Raw genomic sequence first — 12,115 nt, 5'->3', positions numbered from 1 at the left:
TCCATCACATCTTTCCATTCCCTCTGTCAGAAACCCCACATCCACCTGATTCTGATCTTTCTTCATACATTTCCACCTCCAACCTCATCATCCCTTCCCACTTTTTCATTTCCTTCATTTCCCTTGCTCATATACCCCCATTAGGTTTAATCATCTTCCTCTCTCACCTCCCTAATTTTGCTTTGTCTGTTCTCATTTCCACTTGAAAGCTCATTTTCTTTACCTTCCTCATCTTCACTTCCCTCCCTTCCCCTGCTCATGCACCTCTTCCTCCTTTCATCATCTTCCTTTATCCCCTGTTTCAGATATTGTTTATAGTCATTTCCATCTCCCCACTCATCTCCTTTTCCTTCCTCGTCGTCATCTTCCACTTCCTTCTTTCCCTTGCTCATATACCCCTCCCAGGTTTCATTACCCTTCTGATATTGCTTTCTACCTGTACTCATTTCCACTTCCTCGCTTATTTCCATTTCCTTCCTCATCGTTATCTTCTACTTTCTTCCTTTCCCTCGCTCATATACCTCTCCCAGGCCTCATCACCTTTCTGATATTGTTCTCATCCTGTACTCATTTCCACTTCCTCGCTTATTCCTTTTCCTTCCTCATTTTTCATTTCCTTCTTTCCGTCGCTCATATACCTCACCCAGGCTTCATTGTCTTCCTTCATCACCTCTTATTGCACTCCATCAGTACTCATTTCCACTTCCACGCTCATCTCCTTTTCACTCCACAACTTTCCCTTCGTATCCCTTCCTTTCTTTCCCTTCCTCATGTCCCCCTCCATCCTCACTTCCCTTCCCTGCCTCACTTCCAGATCTTCCTCTCATCCCAAGTTCATTTCCTCATTTCCTTCTCCCTTCAGAGGCTGTAGCACCTCTTCCTTGAATATTTATTTTTTATTTTTTTTGCATCCCCCCCCCCTCTCTCTCTCTCTCTCTCTCTCTCTCTCTCTCTCTCTCTCTCATCTTCTTACACCCCACGTCGCTCACATCAATGTATCAGTAAGAGGAATTAAGAGCTCTCTCTCTCTCTCTCTCTCTCTCTCTCTCTCTCTCTCTCTTACACCCTACTTCGCTCACATCGGTCAACGTATCAGTAAGAAAAATTAAGATTCTCTCTCTCTCTCTGTCTCTCTCTCTCTCTCTCTCTCTTACACCCCACTTCGCTCACATCGTTCAACGTATCAATAACAGAAAAATAACAGAAAAAGTTGGCCAAAAAATGATTTATATAGTGTACATAATGCATACGTCTGAACGCACACTGTTACGCTTATTATTCAGTATAGACGGTGCGTGTGGTGGTGATTGTGGTGGTGGTGGTGGTGGATGATGGTGGTGGTGGTGGTGGTGGTGGTGTTGGAGGTGATGACAGTGGTGGTGGTGGTAATAATTGTGGTGGTGTTGATGATAGTGGTGGTGGTGGTGATGGTGCTTTTTTGAATGGAACCCCTAACTCCTTCAGACTGGCTATTTGTTTTTTCGTTTTTATTCTTGCTACCTCCAGACGATTTTATTCAGCTTGGTAATGGCGTCTCGTACGGAAGGGGTTGATGAAGGATAAGTCTTTCCCTTCCCCCCCCCAGTTCGAAAAAATTGTCCTGAGGCGAATATTGTCTGAAATTTTAATAGTAATAGTGGTGGTGACGGTGGTGGTAGTGGTAGTAGTAGTAGTAGTAATTGCAACCCCAGGCTCATCATAACGTGAATCCAATGGACTGCAGGTCGACTTTTCCCTTCACCCTCAGTCCACCATCCTCCTTTCGGGGGATAGGGAGGGGACTGAGGGACGTTAGTATACCCGGGCAGCTTCACCACCCGGCCATATCGGTGCCACCACGTGATGGCGTCTCTCCAGCACTGATATTAGAAAAAAAGTCACCATACTGAATGAGTTAAAGGGTTTTATGGTTGTATTTTAAGTGGTTTTGTGGCCTTCGTTGCAAAATTATCGTAGTAATTTATTCTGTATATTTACACCTCAATATCGCCTTGTATGTTAGCCTACTGATGCTGACTACGTTGGTATTAAAACACTAAATTACACAAGATAATTTTCTTGAGTAATAAGTAAAATAAATCGCTAAGGAAAAGGTGCGTGCTACGAAGCCTTTTACGCCACTCAGAATACGTATCAAACCAATTAACCATTTCAGTACGATGATGCCTATGTATACAGGGTGGTCCGTAAATAGCGCTTCACTAGAAATTCAACTTGCTGTATCGTGCATGTTGCGGGGACGGCTTGGTCTGTTGGTGTGGGCGTGGGTGTGGCAGCGGCTGAAGGAAATGATTAGATGATGCAGGACTGATAGATAATTCTGAGTCGTCCCCGCAACACACGGGAAATTGCCTGGTGTAGTGGAAGAGGAGCATCATATATAGACCACCTTGTATTATCATTTTCCTTATTTACAGTCCATTTTCTTCACTAAGAGTATTTTCTTTTTTTTTTTTTTTTTTTTTTTGCAAGGGGACTCGCAAAGTGGATTGAGTTGTCTGGAGGTAGATGGAAGAAACAAAGACGTAAAATAGCCTGTTTGTTTTCATCTGACGGAATAAGGTCATACAGCTTGAATACTGATGTTGTGGTTGTGTGAAATTTAATGAGCTTTAGTTATTGTGAGATGAATCTCCTTGGTTACCAGTCAAATCAACCCTGCAGTCTTACTACATCTGGCCATCAACTGAGCTGAAAGGGGTTAGGGATCTTTTGTCAGGTGCAATGTGACTATAGTACCGTACTGATTAAGAGAAAGTATGGCTGGCATTAGCAAAATTATTTCCTTTGGCAGAAATAGATGCTCTGTACGGCATATTAGCTAGTTTCCTGTTGTTTGATAATTTATAAGAAAAAAATAATTAGAACTTGTGGAGTATTGCGGAGCTCGTTTTGTTTTTATCTGAGTCGTTTGAAGTTTTTGATCTGTGCCAAGTTCGCGGGCACAAAACGGCTGCCATGTTGGTGACGTAGCTATCAACAGCAGACAGGCGACGGTATACATGGCTTGTCGATGTTCTGTAAGGAAGGGTGAAAATACGATACAGTGGCTACAGATCTTGCTTCTGGTGCTATGGTAAGTTATTACTGTGTATTTTATAATATGAAAATGACTGTACATCTCAAAATTTACTGTGAAATGGAACGAAAATGGTGACCATTACACTATTGTTTACAGCTGATCTGGGCAAGAAAAGTTTTTAAAGTACCGTATCGTATTTGTTCACAATACAAAATACCATTTGGTGTGTCCTGATAATTCCTAGCTCTGTAATAAGGTTAGCAAGTGTGTGATGAGTATAGTGTATGGTTAGCAATATACGTAGTGTGCCGTATGTCCACTGTTGCGTGAACAGGTGTGTGGTTGGTTCTTGAGCTGTAGGAATTTTAATAATAAACCGTGAATATATTTTTAAAGGAGAGTGTAATAATAAAATCAGGTTGTTTAAAGAAAGTTAGAATGATAAAGACTTACCGTACTTCTGATTACCGAGTCAGATGCAACAGGAACGAGAAGGATGATCAAAGTGAGCTGTAGTGTAATGGGTGCAGTGTTTGTTTTCGCTGTTTGTAAGTGGGTGGAAAGTACGCGAGTTGGGAATACTGACTGATGCCAAAATTCATCGAGCTGGTTTAGAAATTGGTAGAAATCCGATTTAGTTTAAGGAACAGCAATACCTTACCGATTCACTTCCTCTTTTCCTTATATATATATATATATATATATATATATATATATATATATATATATATATATATATATATATATATATATATATATATATATATATATAGTCATTTTTTGGTAAATTATTGTGAACTGCTGATTGTCTTTTCCTATTGGTTATATTAGCTAATGTCCATTTCGATTCACTCGTGTTTATTTCACAAGCATAATGGCAGACTTTATAAAACTTACTCATCGACAAATTTATTATTAGAGTGTACTAGCCTAAGATTACGTATTCACAACCAAACGTTACCAAACCTGAACCAACCACCTAACAAAATATATCCTAACCTAACCAAAAATAACAACCTAATCTGTCCAATCGTACCCTAACCTAACCTATCCTGTTCTAACCCAACCTAACGTTACTTAGCACAGTCTAAATAAACCTAACCAGCGATAACAGCCAAACAGGCCGAAATGGAAAACCAAATGAATTTCTGTACAATTGCGTATAACTTTTTAGCAAGGTAGGCTATCCTCGAAGACGTGTCAGGAAAAGAAAAAAGCGTAGAGAAAAATAACTGGGAAACCAAATCACCACGAAACAAAGGTTTACTACCATAAAAGTCCAAAAATTTGGAAAACAAACTGTAACGAAAAGTGAAATGGTAAGGTCTTTTCGCTGCTTAAACTAAACCGTACATTTTCCTAGAGATGACTACTAATAGATCCGAAAGTGGAAGGCAGCAGTTAGCTTAAAAAAAAGAAAAAAAAAAAGTTTCATTTAAAGGATCATGACGTCACTGTTTATCATTCCCACAAAATTTCAGCTCCATTAAAATTAATTTCTGAACATTTCACATTTTTACAAAAGAATAGGCTAGAGTTTACATTTTTACACTACATACCGTATATTGTTAAAATATATGAAATTCAAGGTTAGTTTAGGTTGGTTAGGTTTTGGTGGTCACAATAGAAAAGGACATACAGTATTTGTGGAAGAAAATAAGCTGTGTTAGATATAAAGCACGTTTTTCTCCCAGTGAAGATATTTATTGCTAATGCCAACTCTGCATTCCTCATTTTTGTATATACTGTATTTCGCCTCGAACCCAGACCAGCCGTGTTGTGTGACGTGATGGAGGGAAGTGTGCGCCTCTTCCACACGCATGCTTTAGAAGTTAAGCCTCGTATTCAAAGTGGGTGTGATAGATTTCGTAACACTTTTTCCCTAGCGATTTATTCAGCGCATTACACCGCAGTATCCTCTTGTGTGATATTAATGCAAACTATGTCGCTGTTAAAATGATATAAAATAGATAGAGTATATTAAGTGGTAAGATAACAGGTAATGGGATACAAGGAAATATTGAGTACTGTGCTAAATAAATCGCCAAGGAAGAGGTGCAACGAGCCTCCTGAGCCCCGTGAAATCCGGTATAATGTTATTGAACTGTGTAAAGCATAGACATATATAAATGTATGTGTGCTACTTGTCCTTGTGTGCTTTAAGTTTATACCTGCAAACGTAAATACAGAATTAACGTGTTTGTGGCTATATGTGCGTTTGGTATTACCGTAATGGGGAGGGGGGGGGGGCTTCAGGAGTATAGGTGTGGATAACATACGTAGAAATATAATGGGGAATTTGGGGAAGAGAGAATGAGATGGCAGGGGAGAGAAAGGGATGAAAGGATAGAGAGGAGAGAAAGAGTGAAATGGAAGGATAGAGAGGAGAGGAAGATTGAGATGGAAGTGGAAGAATGGAGAGAAGAGGAAGACTGAGAATGAGATTGAAGGATAGAGAAGAGGACGTTAGGAATGAGATGGAAGAGTGGTGAGATGACAAAGGATGGAAAAGAAGATGAAGGTGAAGAATGAGATGGAAGGATGGAGAAGAGAAAGTTGACGAATATAATGGAAGGATAGAAAGAGGATTTGAAAATGAGATGGAAGGAGAGAGAGAGAGCAAGAGAGAGAGAGAGAGAAAGAGAGAGAGAGAGAATAAAAAATGAGATGGAGGAATAGAGAGAGAGGAGGAAGATTAAGAATGAGATGGAAGGATAGAGAGAAGATTGAGAATGAGATGGAAGGATGGAGAGAAGCGAAAGATTAAGAAGTGGAAGGATAGAGAGGAGAGGAAGATTGAGAGATGGAAGGATAGAGAGGAGAGGAAGATTAAGAGATGAAAGGATAGAAAGAAGAGGAAGATGAATATTGAGGTGGAAGGAAAGAGGGAAGAGGAAGATTAAGAATGATGTCGAAATAAAGAGGAAGATTGAAAGATGAAAGGATAGAGAGAAGAGGAAGATTGAAAGATGGAAGGATAGAGAGAAGAGGAAGATTGAAAGATGGAAGGATAGAGAGAAGAGGAAGATTGAAAGATGGAAGGATAGAGAGAAGAGGAAGATTGAAAGATGGAAGGATAGAGAGAAGAGGAAGATTGAAAGATGGAAGGATAAAGAGAAGAGGAAGATTGAAAGATGGAAGGAGAGAGAGAAGAGGAAGATTGAAAGATGGAAGGAGAGAGAGAAGAGGAAGATTGAAAGATGGAAGGATAGAGAGAAAAGGAAGATTGAAAGATGGAAGGATAGAGAGAAGAAAAAGATTAAGAGAGAGAGATGGAAAGATAGAGAGAAGAAGAAGATTAAGAGGGAGATGAAAGGATAGAAAAGGTAGATTAAGAATGAAATGGAATAGAGAGAAGAGGAAGATTAATAGATGGAAGGATAGAGAAGAGAAAGGTTAAGAATGAGATGGAAGGATAGAAAGGAGAGGAAGATTAATAATAAAATGGAAGGTTAGAGCGGAGGAATATAAAAAGAAATGATGAAAATAGAGGAAAATGAAGAAAAAGATGGATTATTAATGAAAGAGAGGAAAGTGAAGAAGAAGGTGGAAGGACAGACAGGAGGAAAATGAATAACGACTGAAGAATGGAGGAAAATGAATACTGTGAATGGAGAATATAGCTGAGGAGAAGGCAGTGGAAAACGAGGTAGAATGATAGAGAATGAAGGAAATGGAAGGATAAATATGAAGACAATAACATGCATAAAATAGAAAGATGCGAAGAGTAAGAGTAAGAAGAAGATGGAAGGGCTAGGAAGGAAGGCAGTGTATGAGGCAAGGTGATTTGGGAGTGGGTTAACTATAATCTTTTCACTTTAACTTGGCCTAAAATTACCATCTCTCCATCTTGAATGCTGAGGTGTAACACAAACACTTGGATATGATGCTAGTCACGAAAAAGTGCTGTGGAAAGGATGTAGAGCCGTAGCATGATCTTCTCTGCCTCTGAGCTACATGAAGGTGCAAAAGGACGAAAATCTGGGCCAAGTTAGGATGAAAAGGAACATTGATTGCATTTATGTATCAACTGTGGGATTAGGTCTGACAGATAGATAGGCAGATAGATAGAAAATGTCATACGCAGATAGTCCTGGCGTTTGACGATAGACAGTGATAGATAGATTAATGTAACACACTGATACAGCTCTGGCCGTTGTGATAGATAGATAGATAGATAGAAAAATGATTCATACGTGTATTCGGTCCAGGCATCTGACAATACACGGATAGATAAATAAACAAAATTGATATATCCTGGCGTTTGATGATAGATAAAAAGTGTGATAGATAGAAAAATACTCCATAGGGCCAAACTCCTTAGTGCTGAGATCAGAGGCAGTGGTGTGGTGGGAACAGTTGCTCACTAAAATTAGCAGAAAATGTTAGTGCAGATGTTTGCTATGAAGGAAGTGCCAGTTATGTGTGTCTGATGATAAGTATGTCTGATGATAAGCAAGAAGTGGAAGGAGAATATAAGAGAGTATGGAACAGTGGGTGCAAGGATTGTATGGGTGAGGATGAAAGTCGGTATACAAGCATGGGCGATTGTATGTGTGTATGCTCCAACAGAGGATCGAGTGGAAAGAGTGAAAGATGAGTTTTGGGCGAGAGTAGAAGCATGTATGGACAAGTTTGAGAGGAGCGAGAGAGTGCTGTTGATTGGAGACATGAATGGCAAAGTCGGGAATGTACGAGTGGATGGAGTGGTTGGTCAGTGGGGTGTGTCAGCGGAAGTAGATGGGAATGGTAGTGCTTTGGTGGACATCTGTGCTGGTAAGGGGTTGGCAATAGCCAACACCTACTTTCGTCATAAGATGATCCACCGGTATACATGGAGAGTAATGAGGAGGATGGATGGTGAACTTGTTGAACGAAAGGCAATGATAGACTACGTGTGTGTGGATGAGCGAATGAGAAGACAAGTGTTGGATGCAAGGGTGTGGAGAGGGTGGGGGAATGGAGTCTCGGACCATCACTTAGTGATGGCCAAGGTGAAGCTGCAAAGAAAGTGGTTGAGGAGGCGAAGGGGAAGACAGGAGGAAGCAGCTCCTGTGAGAAGAGTGGAGAAATTGCAAGATAGTGAGAAGAGGACAGGGTATAAGAGCATAGTGGAAGAAAGATTGGGAAGGTATGAGCTAGAGCAGATGGAAGGGGTGGAAGACGTATGTAAGATATTCACGGAAGAGATAAGCGCAGCGTGTGAGGCGGTTTGTGGAGTGAGGAGGAGATGCAAGGGTGTGCAAGGGACAGCATGGTGGAATGATGAGGTGAAACGAGCTGTGGAACAAAAGAAGAAGGCATATGGTGAATGGTTGCCGAGTAGAGGTAGGGGAGAAGATGAGAGAGAGAAGAGAGAGGTATATGTGAGCAGGAGAAGGGAGGTTAAGAGACTGGTGAAGGAGAGTAAGAAGAAAGTGGATGAAGAGTTTGGGAGGAATCTGAGTGTGAAATGGAGGGAGAGTAAGAAATTCTTTTGGAAGGAGGTAAAGAAAGTAAGGCAGTGTGAAAGGGGAAATAGTAGGGGAGTGAAAGATAGGAATAATAGATTGTTGGTGGAGAAGAGAGAGAAATTGAGGAGATGGAAGGAGCACTTTGAGGATTTGTTGAATGTAGAGAGTGAGAGCAGTGCGAGTATAAGTGGTTGGGGAATGGCTGGGAGAAGAAGAGATGAGAGGAGGGAGGAAGAGATCAGTAGGTCGGAAGTAGTGGAAGCGATGAAGAAGATTAAGCTGGGAAAGGCCCCAGGAATTGATGGAGTGTGTGGTGAAATGCTTAGGTATGGGGGTGAGATTGTTGTGAAGTGGATATGGAAGTTGTGTAGATTGGCTTGGGAAGAGGGAAGGGTTCCAGAGGACTGGAAATCAGGTATAATTGTTCCTCTGTACAAAGGAAAAGGGGAGAGAGAAGTATGTGGTAACCATAGGGGTATTTGCCTTCTTAGTGTGACTGGTAAAATATATGGTAGAATACTCATTGATAGGGTTAGGCATATGACAGAGGAGCTAGTTGGAGAAGAACAAGGGGGATTTAGGAGGGGAAAAGGGTGTGTAGATCAGATATTTGTTCAAAGATGTTTAGTGGAGAAGTATCTAGAGAAGGGAAGGAAAGTGTACGCTGCCTTCATGGACTTGGAGAAAGCTTATGACAGAATAGATAGGAAAGGTATGTGGAAGGTATTAAGAATATATGGAGTGGAGGGGAAATTGTTGAGTGCTGTGAAGAGTATGTACGAGGGAGCTAGGGCTGCGGTGCGAGTGGATGGTGAGCTGAGTGAGTTCTTTGATCTCAATGTGGGACTGAAACAGGGGTGTGTAATGTCTCCATGGCTGTTTAATATATATATGGATGGGGTCGTAAAGGAGGTACAAGGTAGGGCAGTGGATGTGGGGGTGGCCCTAATGAATGAGGGTGAGATTTGGAAGCTTCCGGTGGTGCTGTTTGCTGATGATACAGTATTGTTGAGTGAAGATGAATGGGAGTTGCAAGGTTTGGTGAATGAATTTGGGACAGTGTGTAGGAGGAGGAAGCTGAAAGTTAATGTAAACAAAAGTAAAGTTATGGTGTTTGAGAGGAATGAAGTCACAGAGTGTGCAGTGAGGTTGGATGGTGAGGATATGGAGAATGTGAGTGCATTCAAGTACTTGGGTAGTGTGATGAGTAAGGATGGAACTTTGGGGGATGAAGTACGTGAAAGGGTACAGCAGGGAAGGAAGGTTGTTGGCACACTGAAAGCAGTGATGAGAAATAGGGAGGTGAGTATGGAAGTTAAGAAGTCACTGCATGATGGTATTGTGATCCCTACCCTGACGTATGGAAGCGAGGCGTGGACCTTGCAAGAGGGGAACAAGTCAGGAGTGAGAGCAGTGGAAATGAGTTACTTGAGAGGAGCATGTGGAGTGACATGGAGGGACAGGTTGACGAATGAAGAAGTGAAGGAACGTTGTGGGGTAGATGTGGATGTGGTTGAAAAGATTAGGAGAAATACTCTGAGGTGGTTTGGACATGTGGAGAGGATGGAGAATGAAAGACTGACTAAGAGGGTGTATGTAGGTGAGGTGGAGGGAGGGAGAGGGAGGGGTAGACCGAGGATGAGGTGGAGGGATGGAGTTGAGAGGTATATGAGGGAGGGGGGGGTGAGTTGGGGGGAGGGGAGTCAAATGGTGGGTGACAGAGTGACTTGGAGGCGTTTTGTCTGCGGCCACCCTTTGCGGGATTAGGGCGTCGGGCTATAGATAGAATAGATAGATAGAATTTTTTTCTCAGTGTCTCTCCTTGTTCTTTTTCTGCTTCCTCCTCCTTCTCCTTCTCCTCTTCCCCCTATTTTCGTTTTCTATCTGCTTCTTTATTATTATTATTATTATTATTATTATTATTACCTCCGCCAAGGAAGTTATGTTTTAGCCCACGTTGGTTTGTTTGGCTGTCTGTTAGCAGGATTACTCAAAAAGTTATGAACGGATTTGATGAAATTTTGTGGAAGGGTGGGCCATGGGCCAAGGAAGAAATGATTAAATTTTGGGGCCGATCCGGATCCGGAGTATCCCGCACAATATTGCTGTGTGTTTTGTGAGAAGTATGGTGCCAATTGACTTGGCAAGTGCTTGTGTGGTTCCGTTGTATAAAGGTAAGGGTGATAAGTATGAATGTACTAGCATTAGGGATATAAGTTTGTTGAGTGTTGTAGGTAAGGTGTATGGCAAAGAGAGTTAGAGAGGGTATAGAGAGGGAGTGATTGGTGATGAGCAGTGTGGCTCGAGGAGAGGGAGGGGATGCGTGGATCAGGTGTTTGCTGTGAGGCAGGCGTGTGAAAAGTATTAAGCGAAAGGTAAGGATGTTTTGGGCGTCCATGAATTTAGAGAAAGCGTATGATAAAATTTATAGGGAGGCTTTGTGGACTGTTTTAAGATTGTATGGACTTGATGGTAGGTTGCTAAAAGGAGTGAAAAGTTTTTATGTAAACAGTACAGCGTGTGTAAGAGTAGGAAATACTGTGAGTGATTGGTTTCCCGTGAGAGTGGGGCTGCGGCAGGGATGTGTGCTGCCGCTTTGGTTGTTTAATATTTATATGGATGGTGTTGTAAGGGAGGTAAATACGAGAGTGTTAGTTGGAGGTTTGAGTCTGGTTAACGCTGATGGTAGAGAGTGGAATCTAAATCAGCTGCTGTTTCCAGATGATACTGCACTGGTGGCTGATGTGGAGGAGAGATTGAGACAATTGGTAGAGGAGTTTGAAAGGGTGTGTGAAAGGAGGAAATTGGGAGTAAATGAGAATAAGAGTCAAGTGATGAGGTGTACGATGTTGGTAGGTGGTAGGAGGATGAATATAGTTTTGAATGGTGAGTTGCTTGAGGAAGTAGAGTGTTTTAAGTATTTAGGGTCACATGTTGCTGTGGATGGAAGAATAGATGTAGAAGTGAAGTTTAGAATGAATGAAGTAGGCAAGGTGCTGTGAGGAATGAAAAAAGTGTTTAGAGGTCGTTTGCTTAGAATGGATGTAAAGAGAAGGCTGTATGAGGGTGTAGTGGTACCGACTGCGTTATATGGGGCTGAAACATGGAATATGGGTGTAGCAGAGAGGAAGAGTTTGAATGTAACGGAGATGAGGTGTCTGAGGAGTATGTGTGGAGTGACGCATATGGATCGAGTGAGAAGTGATGAAGTGCGAAGGAGAACTGGAGTTGTGCGGAAGATGGCTGAACCAGTTGAGCAGAGGGTGTTGCAATGGTTTGGGAATATGGAGAGAATGGATGAAGTGCGATTGGTGAAAAAGATGACTAGATTGGATGTGAGAGGTGCAAGGCTGAGAGGAAGACCACAAATAGGATGGATGGACAGTGTGAAGAGAGGGTTGGATGCGAGAGGGATGTCTGTTGAGCAAGGAAGAGTGGCTGCACGTGATAGGAATGATTGGAGAGAAATTGCCAATGAATAAATGGTGATGCGGCCCTGAGGGGATTCTCCTGCATTTGGTCTGACCAGCTGATCAGGTTAGGTGCGGGTAAGGGTATGGGACCATTATGATGTGGCAGGGGTAAACCAGCTCTGCTGTCAGTCCCTGCTGCAGATGTCGCTGATTGCATTGTGTAGTTG

The sequence above is a fragment of the Coenobita brevimanus genome, chromosome 20, assembly GCF_032717465.1.
Source record: "Coenobita brevimanus isolate Jiangsu-jjx chromosome 20, ASM3271746v2, whole genome shotgun sequence".
Taxonomy (NCBI): Eukaryota; Metazoa; Arthropoda; class Malacostraca; order Decapoda; family Coenobitidae; genus Coenobita; species Coenobita brevimanus.
The sequence above is the reverse complement of the archived record's forward strand: the minus strand, read 5'-3'. Positions refer to the sequence as shown.